General features: G+C 42.1%; 2 long non-coding RNA genes across 2 annotated transcripts in view; one reads left to right on the forward strand and one right to left on the reverse strand.

The window, feature by feature from the left end:
• LOC143522219 (uncharacterized) overlaps positions 1-12,809 on the forward strand; it is a 66,592-nt gene that overhangs the window by 26,968 nt on the left and 26,815 nt on the right. The gene's annotated exons all lie outside the window — the stretch shown is intronic.
• On the reverse strand, positions 719-5,831 carry LOC143527682 (uncharacterized). Its single transcript, XR_013134226.1, has 4 exons — positions 5,766-5,831; positions 5,359-5,472; positions 1,138-1,353; positions 719-1,002 (listed from the first exon to the last, which is right to left on the reverse strand). It is a non-coding gene; the product is annotated as an uncharacterized LOC143527682 (long non-coding RNA).

Raw genomic sequence — 12,809 nt, forward strand, 5'->3', positions numbered from 1 at the left:
GAGTTTTACTTTCTGAACCAGGAATGTCCACCTCATACTATTTATATTTTATATTAGTGCTGTCAATTCCAGGTGCCGCGATTAAAACTCCTCACCAGGATTTTGCTCAGGCTTCCAGGATTGTTGATTCCACTAATTTTACCTGGATTGCCAATTAGAAAATCTAGCAAGCTTGAGCAAAATCCTGGTGAGGACTTTTAATCACGGCACCTGGAATTGACAGCACTAATATATATATTTGTTTATATATGTTCATATATGTTTATATAATATATGTGTATGTGTGTGTGTGTGTATATATATATCAGAAGCAGTCAATATTAGAGAATTCTGGGATGTCTTTCTGATGGTAAGCCTGATGAGACTAGAAGTTGTGACATTTTGTGGTCACTGTGTTCATTAGAGGTGAGTGTTGTAGTGTTGAATCTTAACTTGTCTCATCATTATATATATAGAGAGCTAAGATAGCCCCCTGAGCAAATGCTAACCAAAAAACAGCAAATATTTAAAGAGATTTAAGCATGTTTTCAACTGTTGAACACATGCCTAAATATCTTAATATCTGCTATTTTTTGGTTAGAATTTGCTCCGGTGGCTATCTGAGATACCAAGCTAATATATGTCTTATTTAATTGTAGTTTATTCTTCAAAGCGAACAATTTTAATGTCACATTTTCAAGAATATTCTCACCTTTTCTACTTTACAACTCGCAAACATGAATTGGGCAAAATTCAATTTAATTATCAAGATAAAGAACAACAACAACAAAATAATACTTAGGCCTCTGAAAACAAAGGGCATTCAATAATGGAAATTAACCCTTCGGTCTGTGTCATTAACATTTTGAAGAGGAGTTGTAAAATAAGAGTGTCTGTGTCTCCACTCCAGACACTTGGAGGGATAAATAATTCCTCCATACTCTCAGTGAGGATTTTCACTCCAGTAGGAGTGTGACAGATCTCCACGAACTCTACTTCTGCTGACACCGTCGTCTCAGATTTCTGTGAATAACATGGCATATGATATATTAGGATATTACATTTCTGTGACATGTGGTCATAGAGGAATTCTGAAGCGTTAGAAGATGGCTAACGTATGGTGACAGATGGGGTGTTTCCAAAGACCTTTCGATTTACCTTCACAGTAGTGAATGTCGTGGAGTTGAATGCCACATCTTGGTTGCTTCTTTTAAGCCGGAGGTGGCTGATTGTCAGGTTGGTTGAGAGGTTGATGCTTGTCAATGCAACCTCTCTCCAGAGACACAATGTGTACTGGGCCCTCCCCGAAGTCAGCTCCAGTTGTTGTACTGGAATATCCCCGTCCTTGGTCTTTTGAAATTTTGTAGCAGTCAACTAAAATGAAACAAGTCAAGTCAAGTCAGTTTATTTATATAGCACATTTAAAGGCATCAAGTGCCGGCCAAAGTGCTGAACAATTGTTACAGTATAAAACACATAAAAATATAAAACATTTAAATACAAAATATAAAACTAAGCATAAAAGTAGATAGATGAAAATAAGAAAACCCATAAGAACATTTACAATAAAATATACATAAAGGACATGTTAATGACACATTAAGATAGTTCTCTGCTATGTCTGTAGGTGACAGACTGCTCAGGACTCAAAGGCCTGTTGTCACGCTACGGTCCCCGAACCCTTCCTTTTGGGGCGTGTGAACGTTGTCTGTGTCCTCTCGTCTGCGTCAGTGTAGCTCCGTGGGTGCGGGTGCGTCTTGTCATTATCCGTCTCACCTGTGGCTCGTCTCGTCATCACGTGGGGTTGATGTGGTCTGTCTATTTAATGTGCGTTCGCGCAGTGTCTTGTGCTCGTCATTGTCTACAGTCTACACGTTGCTGTGTGAGTGTTTCTGTTCTCCGTGCGCTATTGCGCAATATCTGTTAAATAAAGTGACGTCTGTTACGCAAAGCAAGGATCCCGTGTCTCATCCTTCGCCGCGGGTCTCGCGTCACACCTGTGAGAATAAGTAGGTTTTTAAATTGGTTTTAAAAATAGTTACTGTAGCCGATTCCCTTATAAAAAGTGGAAGGTTGTTCCATAGTTTTGGAGCTGCTACCGAAAAGGCCCGGTCACCTTTGAACTTTAGTCGAGACCGCGGAATGTCTAGAGTCCACTGGTTAGAGGAACGTAGTGAGCGAGGAGTAGAGCGAGAGTGAAGGAGATCCGAGATGTAGGAAGGAGCTAAGCCATGAAGAGCTTTAAAAACAAACAGTAAAACTTTAAACTCTACCCTGAATTTTACTGGTAGCCAGTGTAGTGATGCCAGCACAGGGGTGATACTGTCTCTTTTTTTAGTCCCGGTCAGGAGACGTGCAGCTGCGTTTTGAACCAACTGGAGGCGTGAAAGGCTCGACTGACAAATGCCCAAGTAAAGTGCATTGCAGTAATCCAGGCGTGAAGAAATAAAAGCATGGATGACCGTTTCCAGATCCTTAAAACATAAAATGTTTCTGAGCTTAGCTATGTTCCTGAGCTGATAAAAACTTCCTCTAACCACTGAGCTGATTTGTTTTTGGAAGTTTAGGTTTGTGTCAAAAATGAAGCCCAGGTTTCTAACATGGTCATGCAGGTTGGGTCTTAAAGAGCACAGATCATTTGCTATCACTCTAGCCGAGTCAGAATTACCAACGATAACAATGTCAGTTTTTTCTTTGTTTAATCTGAGGAAATTATTGGCCATTATTGGCGTTCAACCTCCTTCAAACAATCCAACAGGTGATTTGGGGAACCAGTTTTGTTTAGGTTGAGTGGAAGGTAGACCTGCGTGTCGTCTGCATAGCAATGATAAGAAATATTATACTTTTGAAAGATGGACCCAAGAGGAAGCATGTATAAAGAAAACAGAATGGGTCCTAGGATGGATCCCTGAGGTATTCCACAGGTCACAGGTGCACAAGATGATGAGGATTGCCCCATCTTAACAGTGAAGGTTCGGTTAAATAAGTAGGATGTCAACCATTTTAGGGCCACTCCTTTAATGCCAACACTATACTTCAGACGATCCAGCAGGATTTTATGGTCAATGGTGTCGAAGGCTGCGCTTAGATCTAGTAGAATTAAGATTGCGCAGTTCCCAGAGTCCAGGGCGAGAAGTAGATCATTCAGAACTTTGAGAAGGGCAGACTCTGTGCTATGATAGGGTCTAAAACCTGATTGGAACCTGTCCATGATGTTATGCTGGCTTACATAAGAGCAAAGTTGCTGAAAAACGACTTTCTCCAAAACTTTAGCCAGAAAAGGAAGCTTAGAGATAGGTCTGAAATTCTCTAAGACTGCAGGATTTAAGCCGGGTTTTTTCAGGAGAGGCTGAATGACCGCATGCTTAAGGGAAGATGGAACAACACCACTTGAAAGACTGCTGTTTATAATTGCTTGTATACTGGGACCAATGGTTGGCAGTACTTCCTTCAAAAGCGGTGTAGGGAGCACATCCAGGCAGCAAGTGGTTGGCTTCATGTGCAGCATTAGCTCTGTAAGGTTTAACAGTGACACAGGTTCAAACTGACTTAGCTGTGCAGGGGGTGTCAGAGGAGTAGTAGGGGGTATGAGAGGAGTGCAAGGGTTGTTAACTGAGTGAACTATTAGGGAACGCAGATTATCAATTTTTGTGGTAAAAAACTTTAAAAATTTCTCACAGGTTCCAGCAGAGTCTTCGATGGTGGGAGAAATTTTGGACTGCAGCGCCATGTTTATAGTATTGAAGAGGACTTTTGGGCTGTGAGAATGCCTTGCTATGATGTCCGAAAAATACCTTGCCCTGGCTACTTTAACACCTTGCTGGTAGTTTTTTAGGCAGTTTTTAAGAATCTGAAAGGAGATCTGAAGGTGATCTTTCTTCCATTTCCTTTCCGCTTTCCTGCACTGCTGTCTAAGTTCACGAGTATCATTGTTAAGCCATGGCTGAGGCTTAACTTTGGCCCTTCTAGATTTTAATGGGGCAATTTGGTTAATGATGTCAGTACAGACGGAAATAACATGGTCCGTAAGCTCATCTGTCCTAGTAGCTATGGGAGGATTTTCAATGTAACTTGCCACAGGAGAGGTGAGGTAGGCAGCTGAGAACTGACTGGCTGTTGCAGGTGAGATGGAACGTGTATAGACCACAGGTGGACTATACTTACATGGAGAGCATGGAATAGACATGTTAAATAAAATGGGTTTGTGGTCAGAAAAACAGATCTCCGAGACTATCTCTAGACTGGAAACTGAGAAACCAAGTGACAGCACCAGATCCAAAGTGTGCCCAAGCTCATGAGTGGGGCCAGAAACAGACTGAGTTAAACCAAATGCGTCAACGAGGTGTAAAAATTCTTTAACCAGAGGTTTTGAGGGACAACAAACGTGGATATTAAAATCACCAAGAATGAGAATTTTTTCTGTGCTAGACAAAGTGAGTGACAGAAAGTTAGAGAATTCTTGAACAAAGTCCTTGTTAAATCTAGGAGGCCGATACACTAATGCACAAAGAACAGGACATGATAGGCTCAGCTTAAACAGCTGAACCTCAAAACTAGAATACTCATCGGTAGATAATAGATGACATTTGAACTGGTTTTTAAAAAGAGATAAAAGTCCACCACCCCGTCCAGTAGGCCTAGGAGTGTTAAAAAAGGCACAGTCACTTGGAGACAGTTCAGCAAGAGAGCTGGAATCACCGGCAGATAGCCAAGTTTCAACCACGAATAAAATGTCTAGATTACGGGAGGTAAAAAAGTCATTTAAAAGAAAAGTCTTATTTGCCAGTGATCTAGCGTTGAACAGCGCTATTTTAACTGGCGTCATTTCAGGACGTGGTTGTGTAACTGTGGTCGTAGGTGTGTATGCTAAGTGACGAAGATTGCAGAGATCAGTGCCGTATCTTCGATCCCGGGACATAGTTGAGATTCGACGAGACGATGATGGCCGAGATGCACATAGAGCGGCGGGATCCACGATGAATGTAGCGGGGGCGTCGGGCTATACCCAACGCAGCACAGCGGGCATAGGTGTGGGGATCCAGGCATGTCCTGGTATTCAGGCTCATCAGATCGAGTCTGGTGTAACGCGGCATTCCCACTCGGAACAGCAAAACGTCCCAGGGTAGAATGCACTTGTGCTGGCAGCCTCCGACGGAGCAGGACAGGTGAACGAGTCTTGTGCAGGTAATAATACACCGGCGAGAAACGGCAGCAAAACATGCCACCGCATGTTGCAGAGCCACCCTAGCCTAAAACGCTGCCACGTTAGCCAAAGCACCTTAATCACTACCCACAAGTTTAAGCGTAAGGAAGTAGTAGGCCTAATACTACCCAACACAAAAACCGACAGCAGCAAGCAGGTGGTGGAAACTCACTTACCGGCTGGAGTCTGGGAAACGTGCATGAAGGAGAGAGGGCTCGGGGCGTTTAGCCAGGGGTGCTGATTGCCAATACCGGTGTTGGCCAGGTTGCGTGGTTGGAATAACTCCAAAACTATGTACGTAGCAAAATAACAGTGAACAAGAATCGCGCTAAAAATAAATAAAAATTTGTACTTTGATTCAGTTCTATATAATACTGATCGACGAGAAGCGGCAGCACACAATGCGCCAGCGTACTCTCGTTCAAGACCGAGAAACAGAAACAGAAACAAAACAGATAATGTCTGTTTTATAAGTAAAATAAAAGGCATGACTGGTTAAGATTAAGATTCAATGTATCACTTATAACACTGTGGGTCATAGCATAGATTTAACCAGAACAAAATTGAAATAATGAATACTCACACTGGCTACTCTCTCAGATATCGTGCAGTAGTCTGCACTGGTACCCTCTTGGTAGGCTGGGGAGGGATGGCACACGGCGTGGTGGTATTGTGTTTCTAATTCTGGTCATACAATGACGTCAGATGTACTGAATACAACAGTAGAGGGCGTAAAAAACATTTGTTTTCCCATACTGATCAGACAAATTGTAACCTTTTATCTAATATGATTGGTTTTCTTTGATCCGATGACAATCGTCATTTTTTAAGTGTGCCAGAAAAAATGTTTTGCCATCAGCAAGGGCACAAGTTGCAACTGTTTTTGCAGACTTTATTGCCACCACGCCGTCGATCAATTCATATTCCTCTGTCCTCTCAGCTGTATGCTTCACCAGACATTTTACTTTTATTGGTGCAGACCTGTGGTAGGGGGTTTCCAAGTTTTCCTCATCACTGTTACTCTAAGTACACTTAAAATATTTTTTGAATAACAGTATACCAATAAACAATTTTGAACTGAATAGGTTTTACTCATTACTTTTTAGATTGTCAATCCAGCAATTTACTTCATCAACAGAAAATACGATTTTATCACCATTCATCCTTGTATAAAGGGCCAGTACTTAACACTTAAAGCCAAACCTGCTTAATCTTATATAATATTAATGACACAAGAAACTTGTTTTAACCTTTTTTTTTCTATAAAATGCTTAAAAAACTCCAACTTGTTCTCCCTTGCCCGACTTAAATTCTCCATCCTCTCCTACCACTCCCTCATCTCCTTTTCCCTCTTCTCCTCCCTCTGTTTGCCCTCCTCTCTCTCCAGTGCCTCCCTCTCTCGTCTTTCCTCTCGCTTAATAAAAATTCTGTCCTTCTCTTTCTCTTGCATAATTCTGAGGACAGAGAGCCAGTCCGCCTCTCGCTTCCTCTTCACTGGAGTGGATGGTTGTGTGTCTGTGGGCAACACAGAGGAGGCAGAAGCCACTGCCACATCCTGGGCAGATGAGTCCACTAGGACAGGAGGACGTATGGAAGGCCTCTGCCCTAGGACCTCATCCATTAAGGAATACCACCTCCAGGATGCGGCAGTGGTCTCCCCTCCCTCTGTGCTAACCCCTGGCTTTGGGGCCTTCAACTCCTACATGTAACACAGTAATCCAAAATGAAATAAAAAATAATAATGCACATCTAAGCACAGATGGATATTTACACTTCTCATTTTTTTTTATAAGTTAGTGGGAAATGTAAGTGTAATATAGGCAACTATTCTGTAAGTACTTCTATGTATCCAAAGTGAACACATCAGTATGTGTCGCTGACACCATATTCAAAACATGGAATCAGTGGAAAGCTCTGTAACCCTAAATATAATAAATATATAATGACCATAATCTTACCTTGTATTTTTGCTTGAGATTTTCCCATTTTCTTTTCACTTTAATTGGATCTATTTTGCATTGCAGCCCGTGAATTCTAACGAACTCTGAAAAAAAGATGAATGAAACTAATGAACACATTGCTTATATAGTGCATGTAGTTTGTTTCAGTATTGAAAAAATACAAATTAGATTGTCTGTATTTGCGATTCAGATGTAAAGCAAAAAAAAGCTTGCATTAACTTACTCAAATGCTTTTTGGGCAGCGTTGTGTCTCCCAGTAAACAAAGGCTTGTTAGAGGCTCGCCAGGCTATAAGGGCTTCTGTGTCATCAAATCAAATCAAAGTTTATTTGTATAGCGCTTTTCACAACACATGTCACAAAGCGCTTTACAGGATTTAAAAGGTTAACAATACTATGGGTCCAGAACCCTAATGAGCAAGCCAAAGGCGACAGTGGCGAGGAAAAACTCCCTATGATGGTGGGGATTAGGAAGAAACCAAGACTCAAAAGAGAACCCATCCTCCATTGGGCGACCCGTTAACACACAAATTACACAAAATACAGACAAATACACAAGTCACACACAAATCACACAATCAGACTAAGTAAAGGTAAAAATGAAAGTTCTGGGTTTTGATATTGTCACTGTAAATGTCTGTTGATGAACGCCAGGCTTTCATTCCATGTCGGAGCAGCGATGCTGGTATTGTAGGCTCCGACTGCAATGTTACTCTCCAGGTGAACCTCGGAAAAAAGATACGAGATGTAGTAACTATGTAACAGATTAATCAAAGGCCAAACTAAACAGATGAGTCTTTAATCAAGTTTTAAACATTGAGACTGTGTCTGAGTCCCGAATAGAGGCAGGAAGATTATTCCACAATTGTGGAGCTTTAAAAGAAAAGGCTCTTCCACCTGCTGTGATCTTTTTGATCCTAGGAACAGTTAATAACCCTGCGTCCTGCGAGCGAAGTGAACGCGCTGGGTTATATTGTTCAATAAGTTCACTAAGATAGTCTGGAGCTAAGCCATGCAGCGTTTTATATGTTAATAAAAGTATTTTATAGTCAATACGGAATCTAATTGGCAGCCAGTGTAATGACGATAGTACAGGACTAATGTGATCAAACTTTTTAGTTTTTGTTAAAACTCGTGCTGCTGCGTTCTGAACCAGCTGGAGTTTGTTTATCGATTTACCAGAGCATCCAGCTAGGAGACTGTTGCAATAATCTAAACGAGAGGATATGAATGCATGGATTAGTTTTTCTGCATCACTAATATTTAATATGTTTCTAATTTTGGCAATGTTGCGCAAGTGAAAGAACGCTACCCTAGTTATATTATTAATATGTGTATCGAACGAGAGATCTGGGTCTATTGTGACGCCCAAGTTCTTTACCTCTGCGCTGGGGGTTATAGTAAAAGAATGTAGATTCAATGCTACATTATGTATCTTGTCTCTCGCAGCCCTAGACCCAACTATTATTAATTCTGTTTTATCGGGATTTAGTGCTAGAAAGTTACACGCCATCCAATGTTTTATCTCTTCTACACATTTCTCAATCTTACTGTTTGCGCCTAAATCATCGGGTTTTGCCGATAAATATAGCTGAGTGTCGTCTGCGTAGGAATGGAAACTGATGTCATGCTTATGCATAATCTCGCCTAAGGGTAACATGTACAGTGTGAATAGAAGTGGTCCTAGGACTGTCCCTTGTGGGACACCATATTTAACCTGCACAGATTTAGAGGTTTTATTATTAACACTTACACATTGGAAGCGGTCAGTTAAATATGATCTAAACCAGGAGAGTGCTACTCCTTTAATACCTACCGTGTTTTCTAGTCTATCCAGCAAAATGTTGTGGTCTACAGTATCAAAAGCTGCACTAAGATCTAATAGTATAAGGAACGAGACAAGCCCATTATCGGCCGATATTAGTAGATCATTCACTACCCTGAGTAAAGCTGTTTCAGTGCTGTGGTTTGGTCTAAATCCTGATTGGAACTTTTCATGGATACTATTTGATTGGAGATAGTGGTTTAACTGATTGGAAACTGCTTTTTCTAAAATTTTAGAGATAAATGGGAGATTAGAAATGGGTCTATAGTTATCTAGAATCTGCGGATCGAGATTCAGTTTTTTAATCAAGGGTCTAATTACGGCGCATTTTAATTGTTTGGGCATGTAACCTAGGTTAAGGGAGGAGTTAATCATATTAAGTAAGGGCCCTGCAATGGCTGGGAGTAGGTCTTTAAATAGACGGGTTGGAACTGGGTCAAATATACATGATGTAGGCTTAGACGAATTAATCAGTGTTGTGAGCTCTTTTTGCGATATAGGATCGAAGATATTTAGCTCAGTAATATTTTTGGATGCATAGTTACTAATAACTAAACTACTGGGGTTGGATTGGAGGTTAGGCTGCGATGTATTATGACTCTGTAGTCGGATATTATCACAATATATTATTGTGTTTACATTAAATATGTATTTCAGTTTAATCATATTTATAGCATGAGAGTTCTCAAATCTGAATTTTTGAAATGCAGTGTTCATTTTAAGACTGTTGGGAATTTTCTTCTCCGACCCAGACGGGCCCCAACACCGCCCCGATGAACCGACTGGTTTTTGACTGAGTGGTCCAAGCAAAGTCTTGACAACAAAAGTTCTTTTAAAATGATTTATATAGAATATAATTGAATGCAATATAATAGAAGTATGCGTGGTACAAACTCTTCAGTGCACTGGTGCTAGTTGCCTAGGAATCTACCTAACCCAAGTGGATCTCAGCAGTGTCCAAGCGAAAAGCCTCTCGTGCTGGGCGATGTCCTTTCTTTCATACTCTCTGTCCATAAGTTTCGATTTGTTAAGTTTCGATAACTCCCCAATCCTGGCTGCTCTCCATGGAAATTCACCTGCTCCTCTTCTCCCAGCCTGTGTGCCTGGTTATCTAAAAACTGCTTGCTACACATCCTGCACTGAATAGGCCTCTTCTGTTCTCCTCAAGGCCACTGAGGCCTCCTTACTCCTGCTTTCCCACAGTCTTCCTGAAAAACACTAAATTGACACATCAAGTTATTAGCCTTTAATTTTCTTTTTTCCAACATTCCCCCTTTTAGACCAAAACATTGGTCTAACTCTAGTCTAATACTAAAATCTATCTAGCCCAGTGCACTTATTAAAAGAAAGACAATCATAAAAATCCCTAAATGTGTATACATTCATAGTGTGACTATGTCAGTTAGTACAACGTCTATGTGTTCTTTTATGTGATTTGTGGGTTCTGGATCACTCCCCAGTCGTGGGCCGAGACCTTTCAGACTATTCGGAGATGCCCCCCTTCATCTCCCACGGTCTCGTGACTTGACGTTGTCCCCGAGACCCAGGTCCCGCCTGGTGGGAGATCACCTCGACCCGTTCTATTAATGTGCCCATGTGTCATGCATATTACTTTTAAGCTAGTGAATCAGCTTTCATGTGCTGTTGGTTGTGCTCTAATGTGTGGTGCGTCTTCATTCTTCATCAGTCGCTGTCGCTGCCAATACCTACAAAGCAAGCATAATTAATCAAAAACAACAAGTTTTTCACACAGAATCGTCTTCTTCAGATGATATGTCATCATCATCCTCCGCCATCAGTGGCATAGTGTATGGTGGTGGGTTCTTTGCATCCCCCTTCTCAATCGCGGCTGTGATCAACCTTTGGGTGAGAGATCTGATACATGGTATACAACAACATCCACAAATAACAACAATTGCAATAAACACTGCTACTGACATAAACAAGGACATAATTAGTGCCTTCCATTTCCCAAACACCTTCGTGAACCACTCCTCCATGGGGTTACTGATACCTGAGGCCTCCTGCATCTCCTTAGATAAAGCCTTCAGTCCGTCCAGAGCTCTGGTCACCGACCCGTCCGGTGCGGTGTTATTGGGAATGAAGGTACAACAGTTGTCGCCAAACATGAAACATACACCCCCTTTTTCCGCCAGGAGCATATCTAGAGCCATTCTGTTTTGTACGGCCATCAGTGAGGTAGCTCTTAGTTGTTCGCTCAGCCCCTCTATTGCGTCTCTCGTTAGGTTGGTTAATCTCAGCACATTGTAATGGACAAAGTTGATCCTATCTACATTCTTGTTCGGTGTTACTGGAAACAAGGCTGATATAATTGGAATGTTCTCAAAGCCCGTAGCTATTTGATCAACTAGCTTGTATTCATTGGGGACCCCCCGAGGCACTCCTATGGAGTCAATGTATGTTGGTGACCCTATGGACAAATCAAAGGCATCACGCTTCTTTCTCCCTTGGGCTGTAGCAGGCTGCGGTGTGATTTCCCTCAGCCCTATCATTGTTATTGGTGTGATTAGTCTAACCATAGCACAGATTCCTTTAGCTTTTCCTGGTATTAATGCCAACAGAGTGTGTCCTCCGCAGTACCACCAGATCCCTGCCCGGGCTACTCTCCCTATCCCCGGGACCTTCGTTGTGGCGTTACACCAATCTGGTTCAATTTCTCCCACACTCATGATTGCGTCTTTCTCGGTCAAGTTAAAACATTGGTACTGTCCTTTAAGTTTTACTGGCACGAAAGGAGCGTTACCTCCTTCCAAATTTTTGACGTACGGAAAAATACTGTCCAGGCTGGAACAATTTGAGGTCGCAATACTTTTCACCTTAGTTAAATTCAACATACACTGATATCCTACTGGATCTGTTTCAGGATTCAGTGGGGCTGGTGAGGTCATTAACGCGGGTCGGGCCGCTGCGCAGTCCACACAACCTTCTAACCCATTTTCTCTACTGTTTTGTTCTAGCCATGACAACCACAAATTCGAGCCGCTGTAACCGGTTGCTAACTCTATTAACTGCTGGGACGATAATTTAGTGAAATCTGTGGTTAGAGTGAACTTGTCTGCTGAATCCTCCACCTCTTTTATTTTTGCCTCAGGTTTTGCTGGGCTGAGTGGCTTGGGTTTGGCTAAATAGCTGAGTTTAATTATTCCCCATATGTCACGTCCTGATTGCTCCACCCCCAGGGTGAAGTACAACGGTCTGTTATTACCCCATATCTGCCCATTCCATTTGACAGAAAAAGTTACTGGATTTTGGGACACGTGATAGTCTCGCTGAAACGACACATCGACCCACCATTTGCTCAAAGAGGTCGTGGACGGGTTACCTTTCTTATCTCCTAATGTCGGTTTCCATCTCCCCGAGTACTTTATCACTGACCCCCAACCAGGACACCAGTCTGCACTATAGAAACTCCCCCTTCCATGACAGCCCGCATTAACTTGATTGGTCCAACATATGTACAAATCACATCCTCTGTATGAGGCATTGGCTCCCCCGCAGTCCACTACCTCACATAAGTCAAAAGTCCAGCTCGAGGCTGTACCATCTCTATAACTCAATTCCACACCTCCGTATGTCCGTACACACCGGTCCTTGGACTGTCCTACTGGCCTGGTTCCAGCTCCTCTTGGTTTTCTTACTTTAAAGTCTATTTTCTCTGGTTTGGTCGCGTTTACTAGCGGGTTAGGGCTGTGGATCTCATCGGGCCTCACCTCTTTGCAGGCAGTGTGATTGTCGTCCCACCGACACAAAGTTACGTTCACGTTATTGGGTTGTTTCTGATTTCCTACACTAAATATCACCACCGCTCCTATTATCACCGCG

This window comes from Brachyhypopomus gauderio, chromosome 1 (assembly GCF_052324685.1).
Source record: "Brachyhypopomus gauderio isolate BG-103 chromosome 1, BGAUD_0.2, whole genome shotgun sequence".
NCBI lineage: Eukaryota > Metazoa > Chordata > Actinopteri > Gymnotiformes > Hypopomidae > Brachyhypopomus > Brachyhypopomus gauderio.